Source organism: Molothrus aeneus, unplaced genomic scaffold (genome assembly GCF_037042795.1).
Source record: "Molothrus aeneus isolate 106 unplaced genomic scaffold, BPBGC_Maene_1.0 scaffold_49, whole genome shotgun sequence".
Classification (NCBI taxonomy): domain Eukaryota; kingdom Metazoa; phylum Chordata; class Aves; order Passeriformes; family Icteridae; genus Molothrus; species Molothrus aeneus.
In genome coordinates, this window is record NW_027099165.1 from 768,475 (window position 1) to 782,297 (window position 13,823).

The following is a 13,823-nucleotide window of genomic DNA, read 5'->3' on the forward strand; positions in this document are numbered from 1 at the left end:
GCCTCAGACAGAGGAAAGGTCAGCAATGCTTGGGAAGAAGGGTGTACCACTGATGGTGGACACAAAGAATGCAGAATTTATGGGCACCAGGACATTTGGCAGAACCTCCAAGAAAAGGACCAAACTGATAAAGGCAATGCAGCAACTGTGCTCCATCAGCTCTGGCAGGGTAAAAGGCCATTCCAGCAAGGCCAGACCATGGCCACCCACTCAAGAAACCTCTCACTAAGAAGAAGCAAGAGACTGAGCATGCAGACTAATGAGCATGAGAAGTGAGAGGCTCATTATGGAGAGAACTAGGGAACTTGCAGGCAATGAACATTAATTGCTTTCTTTCCTCAAATATATAAATACTAAGACGCTCTGGATTCTCATGGTGCTGGCTTTGTGAATTTGTCCCTGAGCCCCTCTTTCTGCACAGAACTGTAAGTAATTACCTCCACTCACTGGGTGGATCGGCCTCTTGAACAATGGGTGCTGGAACCAGCCAAGCTGGAACAACACTCGCTGTGGCTCTGACACCTCCGCTCTCACTGCAGCCACTGAAGGCTCTGAGCAGTCCTGCCCTGTGCCGGTGACAATGGCCACGTGTCCTTGGAAACGGGGAGTTCCATGTGCCAGGCTGGCTGGGATGTCACTGAGGAGCAGGACAGGACACAGTGGGGGCAGAGGGATTTCACAATGGGCACAAGTAGGGAATTGTGGGATCTCAGCACATCGTTCCCGATGTCCAGAGATGCCAGGAGAACCCTTGGGGGTCTCGAAAATCCTGGAGTGTTGCCAGGAGTGTTTGGTGGCTTGATTTTGATCCATCCACAGAAGTAACAAGAGTTTGAGGACAAGAGAATCACTTTAGAGTAAAAGGTGTAAAAGAGACACATTTAGAGGGTGAAATATAGACTTTAAGGTTTTTGGTACAGGGGAGTTATGGAGACAAGATGGAGGGATCAGGGCGTGTCTCGTCCTTCTTCTTTCTTCTTCTTGTCCTCCATCTCCTGTGGTGATGTTGGCACTTGGGGATTGGTTTATGGTGAAGGTGCACTTGCTAATATGGGTGAAAAGCATTGGAAAATAAAGGTAAATATTATGTACGTAGATTTTAGTATAAAAAGACATGACCGCCCCGTGGGTGGTCAGAGAGTGCCTGTGACTGCTTGCAGATCAGACCTCTGTTGGGCAGACAGAAAATTTTGTAGATAAGAAATGATAAACAATCTGAAGATCGAAAAGCTGAAGAGTCCAGGCTCGTCCTTTGAAATGCGTGCCACCCAAGAACCACACTACCCGTGTCAGGGCAGAGACAGACAGCCGAACCCGACATTTGGCGTCCCTGGGTGGGCCCCCGGTGGGCACCCGGTGGGCACCCAGCGGATGACCTGGTGAGCTACTCGGCAGCAACCGGCGATCCAGCAGCATCCGGCAGCACTCGCTGAGCCACGGTGAGCTCTGGTGTGCACCTCTTGCACAGGGCAGCCTTGAAGCACCGAGTGGGCAGCTCCCGAGCTGGACTCATTCCCAGGAGAGCACTGATAACTCCTTGGGAAAACAGCCAGAAAGCAGCCAGGAGAGTCTGCAGACGCAGCAGCCACAGAGAACATTGCACTCCACTTCAGCCGAAGAAAGTTCGTAGCAGGACAGCCCGAATCGGAATCGGAAAGGCGCCTCTGAATCCATCTCCTGTGACCTGCAGGCCAGTGACCAGGAGCCTTCGGACTGCTCTGACGACAGGAATTCGGTGAGAAGGTCAAGAATTAAGAACATGGGGGGTACACTTTCCCAGGAACAAATAGAGATTCTGTCCGACCTACAGGGCGTGGCAGACACACACACTAGGGGGATCCCAAAGAAAAAGCTTAGAGAATTACTGCTGTGGGTGCGGTGTAATTACCCGTACTCAGAAACACGGTTGTTATTTGAAGTAGGCTTTTGGCAAGAAGTTAACAGATACCTATATTTTCTAGCCACCAATGATGATAAGACAGCCTTGAAATTGCTGTCTTCAGCAAGAATTATGTTAGAGGCGACCTCGACTCAGTTGAGAGGGTCAGCCAGGCAACAACTTGTTGCAGGTCCCAAAGGGGCGGAGGGACCAGAGCAAGGCTCAAAGCAGAGATTGGCTCTGATCTCAATTGGCCCGGGGGAAAAGATGCCCGAGAAAAGGGGACAAGGAGAAATGTCATTGCCTTCAGTCCCACCATCCCGAAAACCCAAGGGAACCCTAAAGCGCCCTGAGACTCCAGAGAGTGCAGGGGCTTCAGACTCTGACTCAGACACAGATGATACCATTCTGCTCCCTGATGAAATAAAGTTTTCTCCTAGTGATATTGAGGAGGCAGGTCGCTCTCTAAGAGCGTACCATCCCGATTCACAGGGGTCAGAGGGAGAGGAGGTGGAAAAGGTGGCGGAGTCGGGGAGAGGGGTTCAAAGGGAACAAGCGGGGAGGGGGGATGCGCTCTCTCGCGGCAGGCGCGGCGGCGCAGAAGTGGCGGCGGCCGGTGGGGGGGGCGTGGAGGCGATGGGGGACACGGGTTCTGGTGCGGCTTTTGCGAGCGCAACGCCGAAAGCGGCGGCAGCCTCATTTGGCGCGGTGCCAAAAGCGCGCGGGTCGAGGAAGGCTCGGGGACCGGCCGGGGAGGGCTCTCAAACCGATGCAGCAGCGTCAGACACAGGCAGCAAGGGCGGAGCAGCTGCAGAGCTCCAGCGAGCTGCCATGGGGGGACGCAGGAGACGCGCGGTGGTGACGTCAGACCCGGAAATCTGGACCCGGAGATCGGCTCGAATCGCAGCGAGAAAGGGGGCACCCGCGGAGGGGGGGCTGCGTGCTTCGGCGGGGGGTGTGGATACAGCGTCAGAGGAGGAGGAGAGAGGGACAGGAACAGACAATAGGGAGGAGACTTCGGAGGTGGAGCGGGATGGAGACAGTGACGTCAGTACAGGGGAGGCAGGGGGCGTCCCCGAAGGCACGCATGCGCGGGAAGTGCCGGCGGAGCGAGGTCGGGGGCGGGTCCGATCCTCTGTGACGTCTGGGGCGAAGAGGAGGGGCCACGCTCGGGGTTCGACATCCCGGGGCTCCACCCCCTCTCCGAGACCGATGCCTTTAGCCTCAAACCCTATGGTTCAAACCCCTTCCACTCAAAAGAAACATTCAAGTATTCAACCCTCAATGCCAGCTCAATTAACAGCCATGCAAACTCGATCTCAAACACGGTTGCAAGCGTTGCAGTCTGCCGAGCAGGAACCGATCGAGTTCGTGTCGTCATCAAGGTTGTCCAGGCAGGCGACAGCGCCACCTCGTGGAGGGACGACCACATTGCAGGACATGTCGGAACTGCTCGACAGCGCCACCACATCACCTGCTGGCCAAACTGCAACAATGCAGCAATTTTTCCCAACAATTTATAAAAAGAAAGCTACATTAAAGAAAATAAAAACAACAACAACAACACAGCAAAAGGATAATATTCCATCAACTTCAGGATCATATGAAGTTGAAGACAGCTCAGATGAAACACAGCCTCAAGAAGAATAAATGATACACATTACAGCAAGAGAGGGAATTCCAGCATGGATGCTTTCAGCGGCGGAAGCAGCAAGGAATCTTCTGCAGTCTGTTGATGCAGCAAAAAGAACACGTTCAAGAGAGCCTCAAGTTTCTTTTCCAGATTTAGGAGCAAGACTGAAGACCTCAAGTCGAAGAACGTGGAGCGAAGGATCACCAAGAACCTCCACGATTCCATTGTGCAGGCAATGGCCAATGGAGTTTCCAGAGGAAGAAGAAGAACAGCCAATAGAACCAATAGACTGGAAGGAAATTCGAAATGAATTATCAAAAGAAAAGGGTTTGATCAGAGGATCAGGAGACATAATAATGCCAGTGACATATGATGCACAAGGCCAAAATCCAAGGTGGGAAAGGCTGGGTCACGAGGTGATCAAAGACTTATCAAAAGCCATTCAGAACAATGGTCTGAATTCGCAGTTCTTCAAACAGCTCCTGAAGGGGACATTCAATACGTATGATTTCACGCCATTTGACATTCGATGTCTTGTGTCGATGATTCTCACTGACACACAAAGTCTTATCTGGGACAGAAGATGAAGAAGATATCTCACAGAGTTGAGAGCCAGCTATCAAGGTGGGCCAAACGCAAACCTCACAGAAGCACAGTTAGCAGGAGATCCTCCAGATGACAATCCAGTGGAGCAAGCAGCACGGCTTCCACGACGGGTGTTGAATGACATCAAAGAAGCAGCACGCAAAGCAATCTTGCAGATTGCGCCAGCGGGAGTTCCGGACGTCCCATTCTCATGCGTCAGGCAAGGTCCCACAGAACCATTCTCATCTTTCATAGATCGACTCTCGCAAGCTGTGGATCGACAGGTGACGATTGACGAGGCAAAGCAACCTCTCATGGAAAGTCTAGCTTTCGGCAATGCCAACCCGGATTGTCAACGGGTCATCAGCGCAATGCCAGGACGGCCATCCTTGGCAGAGATGGTGGAGGCATGCAGCAGAGTGGGAACACCTCAGCACGTCACGTCGATCGTGAGGGATGAGCTGAGAGGAGAATGGGGAGAACAGATAAGAAGAAACCCGGAGAGGCAGTCAGAAGATCAGGACAAGGTTGAAAAGATGCTGGAAAAGGTACTCCAACAACAGAGTGAAAACATAAATAAAGTTCTTGCAACCATCCAGAAGAAGAGCAATCCATCAGGAGGACAATGCTACAAATGTGAGGCGTTTGGACACTTGAAAAAGAATTGTCCACAAGCACACGCACAAGTGCAGACACAAAAACCTGCAAAGCCACTTTGTGCGCGGTGCGGAAGAGGAAGACACTCTGTGAAAGAATGTTTTTCCCAGACAGACGTGGAAGGGAATCCTCTACCGCTTCTGGGAAACGGGAGAAGGAGCGCGCCCACAAACCGTCAGTGCGTGTCGACACAAGTGATGGCGGTGACACAACAACCAACAGGACAATCATCGGGGATCGTCAAGCAGACGCCCTCAGCAAACTCCTCAGCCGATTCTCAAGCGACCCAGAACTCCTTCCACCAGGGGCACAGTGCACACTGGCAACTTCCAAATTAATTTGCTTTCTGGATGAAAGTCATGCGGAGGTTCCAACAGGAATCCGCGGAGATTCATACAAAAAACAAGATTTCTTAATAATAGGACAGGACAGGAGCAGAATCCTTGGACTTATTGTTTATCTGTCAGTTGTTTCCGCAGACAAAAATACGGAACTGACAGTTCTGGCAAAAGCACTTCGTCCACCATTGACCGTGGCGGAAAACACTCAGATCGCGAGGGCTTTTGCTCTGCCACCACATGCCATTGAAGTCATGTCAATCTTCGATGAAGAAGGGCTTCCTTTGAGAGAACATGTCGAAATACATACCACATGGGTAAAACACATAGGCCGAGATCGACCCACGCTCACATGCCAATTAACTTGTGGAGACAGAACAATAGAAGTCAGAGGCATGCTCGACACAGGGGCAGATGTCACAGTAATATCCTATATCTTTTGGCCTCGCAACTGGAGCTTGATTGCGCCCTTGGGATCGCTCGCAGGCATAGGGGGAGTTTCTCTGTGTCTGCAGAGTGAGAATGCCATCGTTGTCACGGGACCAGGAAACAAGACGGCGATCATTCGTCCTTTCGTTGTGCAGAAGCCAATCACAGTTTGGGGACGAGATCTCTTGGCACAATGGGGCACGAAGATCGAGGTGGATTTTTAGTAGGGGTCACTGCGGCACTCTCCACATTGAAGTTGACTTGGAAAACAGATGATCCAGTCTGGGTGGATCAGTGGCCCCTGGAGCGAAAAAAGTTGAGTGCATTGAAAGCCCTGGTCCAAGAACAGTTGCAGAAAGGACACATCAAGCCGACAAACAGCCCTTGGAATTCTCCAGTGTTTGTCATCAAGAAGAAGCTGTCAGGCAAATGGAGGCTGTTGCATGATCTCAGGAAGATCAATGAAGTCCTCGAAGACATGGGACCGCTTCAGCTGGGTCTTCCATCTGTTTCGATGATTCCCAGAGATTGGCCGCTTGTGGTCATTGACCTCAAGGACTGTTTCTTCAGCATTCCACTTCATCCGGATGATGCTCCGAGGCTTGCCTTTTCAGTTCCAAGTATCAACAAGGAAACGCCTCTGCAGCGGTACCATTGGGTCGTTTTTCCTCAAGGCCTGAAAAACTCGCCGACAATCTGCCAATGGTACGTGGCACGAGCTTTGTCGCCAGCGCAGAAGAAATTCCCAAAGGTGAGAAGCATTCATTATATGGATGATTTGCTCATTGCGGCGTCGACACAACAAGAGCTGCAAAAGGCTCGTGACTGTGTCATTGCAGAAGTGCAAAAGGCAGGTCTGGAAATCAGTGTTTCAAAGATTCAAGAGGTTGCGCCTTGGAAATATCTAGGGTGGAAAATCTCGGAGAAAACAATAAGGCCTCAAAAGATGGAAATCAGCACAAAAGTCAACAATCTGCATGATTTACAACAACTTCTAGGGGAAATCAACTGGATGAGGTCGATTTTGGGAATCACAAACAATGACATTCCAGCGTTGCTTGATCTCTTGAGAGGAGATGCAGACATTCGATCTCCCAGGACGCTCACAAAGGAAGCGAAGAGGGAGTTGGAAAAAGTTACTGTTGCCATTCAGAAGAGACAGGCACATCGATTCGTTGAATCGTTGCCTTTCCAGTTAGCAGTGTTGGGAAAGAAAGCACAATTCCATGGTTTGATCTTCCAATGGGACGCATCTCAGAGAGATCCTTTAATAATCATAGAGTGGATTTTCTTACCATATAGGCCTTCAAAGACAATTCTGACAGATTTGGAGATGGCAGCACAGATCATCATAAAGGGGAGAACAAGATTGCTGACAATGGCGGGACGAGAATTTTCAAAGATTTATCTGCCTTTGAAAAAAGATTATTTTGATTGGGCGATGCAGAAATCAAAAGATTTGTTAATTGCATTGTTAACTTTTCCAGGAGCTTGCACAATCAATTTTCCACAACATAGAATGTTGCAATCGCAAATATGCTACAGAGCAAAGCCAAAAATAAGTGAAGAACCTCTGGACAGGATCACAGTGTTCACTGATGGCTCAGGAAAGACACACAAGTCAGTGATCACGTGGATGAACTCAACGACAGGGGAATGGGAATCAAACGTGAAGACAGTTCAAGGCTCTCCACAAATTGTGGAGTTGGCAGCTGTTGTCCGAGCATTTCAGTTGTTCCAACAACCGCTCAATTTGGTCACGGACTCTGCATACGTTGCAGGTGTGGTCAAGCGATTGGAAGGTTTGCTCTTGAAAGAAGTCAGCAACGAAGTTTTATATTCCTATCTAGTGAGCATGAAAACAGTGCTAGAAAGCAGGAAAGAAGAATATTTCATCACTCACATCGGAGCGCACACAACACTTCCAGGATTTCTAGCGGAAGGGAATGCTCAGGCAGACAGATTGACAATGCCCATTTCACAAACACTTCCGGACATTTTTGAGCAAGCACGACTGAGTCATGCATTTTTTCATCAGGATGCGCAGGCGCTGATGGAATCCTTTCGTCTCACAAAAACTCAGGCGAGGGAAATCATTAGTGCTTGTCCAGATTGTCAACTCGTGCAACCACCTGCTTCAACAGGAGCAGTCAATCCACGAGGACTGCAAAGTCTTCAGCTGTGGCAAACAGATGTTACAAAATATCCATCATTTGGGAGACTCAAAAATGTTCATGTCAGTAGATACATTCTCAGGAGCAGTCTTTGCTTCAGCACATGCAGGGGAAACAGCAGAACATGCTTGTCGACATTTTTTACAAGCATTTGCATCATTAGGTGTGCCTCAAGAAATAAAAACAGATAATGGTCCAACATATACAGGCAGGGTGCTTGACAGATTCCTGAAAAAATGGGGTGTCAGACACACATTTGGCATTCCACATTCACCCACAGGTCAGGCAATCATTGAAAGAACACATCACACCCTGAAATCTCTTTTGGACAGGCAGAAAAGGGGGGAGCCAGAGGCGACACCACACATGAAGTTAAACAAAGCATTGTATGTGTTGAATTTTCTTAACAGTTTGTCTTCTGAACCCAATCCACCAATTGTGAGGCATTTTTCAAACAGCTCTCAGGCAAAACTAAGGGAAAATCCTTTGGTTTTGATCAGAAACCCAGAGACAGGACAAATAGAGGGTCCTTTCAAACTAATCACTTGGGGCAAGGGTTTCGTATGTGTTTCCACAGGGCGAGGGCTGAAGTGGGTGTCAGCGCGACACATGAAGCCATTTCGGACAAGAGAGCAGGAGAGCACAGATCCCAGAGGCAGAGAAACGAGTACGCAGACGGAGGAAGAAACTCAAGTTGTGAGCAGCGACTCAGAAGAGGGACGAAAAGAATAAAAACTTTGGGAGTTTTTTCCTTTGTGGCTTTGAGTGGGAGCATGATAATGAAATTTTATAAGGGTGAAGTCTTGAGCTTCATGATGCTCATGCTTTCATCTGTTGCTTTAAGCAACGGAGCAAATCTACCCGTCAGTCAACCAAAACAAAATGTTTGGGAAACGTTAGCCCAGGCAGCAAATTTAGAAAGTATCTGCCTGACACATTTGAAACCAGGGAAACCATTCACAGCATGCATGGTTGGGTTGCCAGTGGGCGAATGGCCAATTCCAGGGCATTCTCCAATGGAGATTTCGCAGGTCATCAAAGATCCTGTGAATGAATGGTGTGCTTGGACACATCTTTTACCTGTGGCTTCTACCAAACCGCAGGAACTGGAAATTTTCAGGTCCACAACAATGGAATTATGCATGAAATTCGAAATTTCGAATGTGTCAAGGACAAACAAAAGCGTTGATGTCACACCAAATCACAAATATTATAGAAACACATCAGCTTGATGCAATCACACTGTGACGACAGCCAAAGGATCAATCCAGGTCCCAGTGCAATTGCCACGTGGATTGTTTTTAATTTGTGGGGACAGAATTTGGCACGGCATTCCTGCAAATGCCAAGGGAGGTCCATGCAGCATTGGGAGAATTTCAATGTTATCACCAGATCTGAAAGTATTGAGAGAGCAAAAACACAAAGAAAAAAGGTTCTTGCAACATTACAGTGCAGACTGTGATGATGAAGTGTACACCTGGGACAAGGCAAGGAGAATTGCGGCAGCAATTTTCTCACCTCAGACAGCGTCGGGGGTGGCCTTGACTCAACTGGACCACATGGGTTGTTGGTTGAGCAAGCATGCTCAATCAATCTCTCTCGCTTTGAGTGATATGTTAAAAGACATAAGCAGTGTGAGAGAGGCAACTCTGCAAAATAGAGCAGCAATCGATTATCTATTGCTTGCTCATGGACATGGATGTGAAGAGTTTGAGGGAATGTGCTGCATGAATCTCTCGGATCATTCAAGATCAATTCATGAAAGTATTCAAAATATAAAAGACAGTATAAAGAAACTAGGCAAAATCACTGGGTCATGGATTGATGATGTGGCGGGATTTTTTGATCTTTCTCCCTTAAGGAGAGGGTTTTTAAAAATGGGATTTTATATTTTAATAATACTCTTAGTCCTCATGCTCATCGTCCCATGCATCTTTTTGTGTGTGAGATGTGTCATGAGTCAAGTTGCCAAAGAAGTCTTCTTGGTGCAAACAGAAGGGGGAGATGTGGGATCTCAGCACATCGTTCCCGATGTCCAGAGATGCCAGGAGAACCCTTGGGGGTCTCGAAAATCCTGGAATGTTGCCAGGAGTGTTTGGTGGCTTGATTTTGATCCATCCACAGAAGTAACAAGTTTGAGGACAAGAGAATCACTTTAGAGTAAAAGGTGTAAAAGAGACACATTTAAAGGGTGAAATATAGACTTTAAGGTTTTTGGTACAGGGGGGTTATGGAGACAAGATGGAGGGATCAGGGTGTGTCTCATCCTTCTTCTTTCTTCTTCTTGTCCTCCATCTCCTGTGGTGATGTTGGCACTTGGGGATTGGTTTATGGTGAAGGTGCACTTGCTAACATGGGTGAAAAGCATTGGAAAATAAAGGTAAATATTGTGTACGTAGATTTTAGTATAAAAAGACATGACCGCCCCGTGTGTGGTCAGAGAGTGCCTGTGACTGCTTGCAGATCAGACCTCTGTTGGGCAGACAGAAAATTTTGTAGATAAGAAATGATAAACAATCTGAAGATTGAAAAGCTGAAGAGTCCAGGCTCGTCCTTTGAAATGCGTGCCACCCAAGAACCACACTACCCGTGTCAGGGCAGAGACAGACAGCCGAACCTGACAGGGAATGCCCTGCCCTGTCCCATCACTGACTCTGCTCATTCCCAAGTGCAGAAAGGGGCAGCCCACCAAGCCCAGCAGCTGCAGCTGTGCAAACCAGGGCTAATGAAGTGTTTCTACACAAAAGCGCTGCACTTGGCTCTCTCTGAGGCAAAGGAGCCGCTGAACACCTCTCACCAGGGCAGCAAGGTGCAGCCCTGACAGCTCTGGGCAATCCTGTCGTGGGCCCCTCAGTCTCTAAGGCTTCCAGCATGTACACGGGCACTCAAATATCATCTCTTTGACACAACCCTCTGGCCTTTCCTCATCCCAGCCTCCTCAAAGGAAACAAGCCAGCAGCATGCCCAGGCCCCCTGGCTGCTCTGCAGCAGGAGCTGACATGGAAAGACCAGGGAGGACCATGAACACAATTCCAGGCTGACAGTTGTGCTGACTCCAGGTGGCCATTGAAATTACTGACGCTTCTGGAAAAATATTTTACACTCAGCTTAGGATGCTTTGGTTTTCATATCCCCCATACCCAAGCTTACTCCTGATTTCAGTCAGCTGGCACCAGTGAAACCCTTGTCCAGTCATTACAGGGAGAGGTAATAAAAGCATGGCATTGAAAATGGCTTGAATATTACCATTCAAAGCTCATTTACGATATCACAAAATCTTGTCTTTGTCTTCAGTACCATGACCATATCTGCCCATGTCTCATCTGGCTACCACACTCACAAGGACAGTGTAGTTGGGTAGAGAAAGGAAGGAAGCAAATTGAAAAACACCAGAACTTACATGTATAAAAGAACTGTGTCCCTTTTTGGGAATGACTGGATTGTGTTTATAATGGATACCCAGTAATGCACTGTGGGAAAAGCCTTTGTATGAATCATGAAATAAATCCAAGGAGGTGTTCCACTGGACTCTGGAATGTCAGACAGCCTTTCCATATCTTAAAAAGACATTGATGACAGCCCCTGCTCTGGAGTTACCAGATTTGACTGGTAACCTTTTACACTGTTCCTACATGAGTGCCTTTGCCTTGTACATTATCCCTATATTTAGCTCAAAGACTGAGAATGCTGGAAAGAAACCTTTGGAAAAGATTGTATTTCTTAAAACAGAACTAAACATTGTACTTGAGGGATGACCAGTGCACCTCAGAGGAGGAGCCACCATGTTCCTGATTGATAGAATCAGCTTGAAAATACATGGGAAAATATATGTCAGTTTATGTGCTGCACTTGTTTTGTCTGGTGTAGAGCAAAAAGGAGTTCACTGGTTTTCCTAAAGTAACAGGGGCTACTCCTGGAACAAAAGACGTGGTGCTAAAGACCGCTACTGCCTTGAATGCTTCCATGTTCCTCAATCCTTCTGCAAGGAATCAGCATCTCCAATCAAACAGGGACAGCTTTGGGAGCATCCAGTTCCCTTTTGAAGTTTCAATAATCACTGCAAAGCTCAGCAGTTCAGACAAGCCCAGGAGACTGATGAGCAGACCAAAGTGCTAGAGAGGTTGCAGAACAAAGCATCTGCTTGGCAATTCTTTCCAAAGCTGTGAACCTTTCCAAATCAGACACAAAACAGCTTGATGAAAATAATCATTCCACAAAATCCTTAAATATCTGATTTAGTCCTGGAGGCTGATGGGTAGCAACAAATCAACAAGTTCAAGTGCCTCAAGCAACAATGATTCAAACTAGAGGAGACAAAGCTAAAGAAACCCATTGGGGTATTGAAAATACAGTAGACATCTTGGAAAGGCAACTACTTAGTGTTAGGCTGATAGGGACTGTGATAGGTGAAATGTAAACTCTGCTTTCCGACCAATGCGCAGTTTTACAAAAGCTGCCCTTAGGGATCCCAAAACAGGGAAGTAGTGCAGAAGATTAATGCCCATGACATTTTTTCTCAGTTACCTCAGCAAGAAGGATAAAATTACTTAGGTTAATAGACCCATTTTCTGCATGACCAGAGGCTTTTCCTTGTCACACCAAAGAGAGCTAAAGAAGTACCTCTAGTAACAATAAAAGAAATACTACTAAGACTAGGGATTCCTTTTGGAATGTCATCAGATACAGATTCTCATTTCATAAACAAACAAAATTTATCTGAAACACTCCCAGTTAAATGGGACCTACGTAGCCCTTGGAGGTCATGCCCCAGCAGCGAGGCTGAGAGACCAAATCAGAGTCCAAAAACAGAAAGGAGTAAAAGTTGCCAGGAAAACTCATTGAAGTGACCACAAGTGCTTCCCCTTGCACTATTGAGGATCGGAATTCCAGTGACTTCGAAAGAAAACGTGAGCCCTTAGGAAATGCTCTATGGAAGACAATACCAAATAACAATCCTTTCTAGAGAAAGTCATATGATAGGAAAAGATAATTTAAGTCAGTTTTTCCCATCCTTGTGAAAAGTGCTCTCAATTTTGCACAGGTTTCTGGTGTAAGCATCCATGATTGCTTTGGATGCTCAGGTACATCCTCATCAGCCAGGCGACTGTGTCTTATGTCAGAAAGTACAGCAACAAGGCACTTAAAGAAAAGTGGAAAGGAACTTTCAAGTGTTTTGTGTTCCCAAGCACTCCTGCAGCAATTAAAGGGGATGGGACCAGTACATTGATACACCTTCCCCCAAGAAATGCCAGCCCCAAGACAAAAGGAACTGGATGGGAAAATATAGACAGGAATTTGAAGCCTCAATTTGTTAAAGCATGAAAATAAAACCTTTTTATGCAGTGTAGAATTAGTTAGAAGAAATGTCATAAAAGGAAAGATGAGCCATGAAGGTGTAATAATGAAAAATCCTCAGTCTCTGCCCACCCTCACCAGCAGCACTCCTGCATGCTCTGTCAACCAGCAGCAGCCCCCAGGCCAAGGGGAGGCTCCCCAGCACAATTCACCCCATGTCCCCCACAGCAGCGTTCCTGGGGCTGCTGCACTGCAGAGCTGTAGGAGCAACCCCTGCCCCAGGCAAAAAAGCACCCAAGTCTCAGGGTTTAAGAGGTGACATTTTGTGGAACTTCCCTTGAAGGAGAACAGAAGGGCAACGATGGCTCAGCTGTTCAATCACAAAACACCCCAAGATCTCTCAGGATTGGGGACTCAACATCACTGGCTTGGAGGCCATTGAGAAATTTGCAGAATACTCTAAGGAAGAAAGGGCATTCGCAGCCACCTTTGAGTGTTCCCAAATATTGCCCTCCCTCCTTCAATTTCATATCCTTTCCCAAAAGAAAGTTATGACCTTGTTGGTAACATGTCTTCCTTTTCAGCTAAATAAATAAATGGCAGGAAATTTAGGAAAAGGACTAGACTTTAAAGTCCCCATAGGTGTGTGCAGGAATCAGCATCTCGAACTCTCTAGAAAGGCTGGTTGTGACAGACTAGTTTGGACAAAGCTACAAAACTCATAGAGGTCCTTTGGGGACACTTGAACCCCATTTCTCTTTAAAACCCATTGAACTACCTTGCCTCCAACATTTCTCCATGTGTTTTAGAAAACTCTTGCAGGGGGAAAAGAC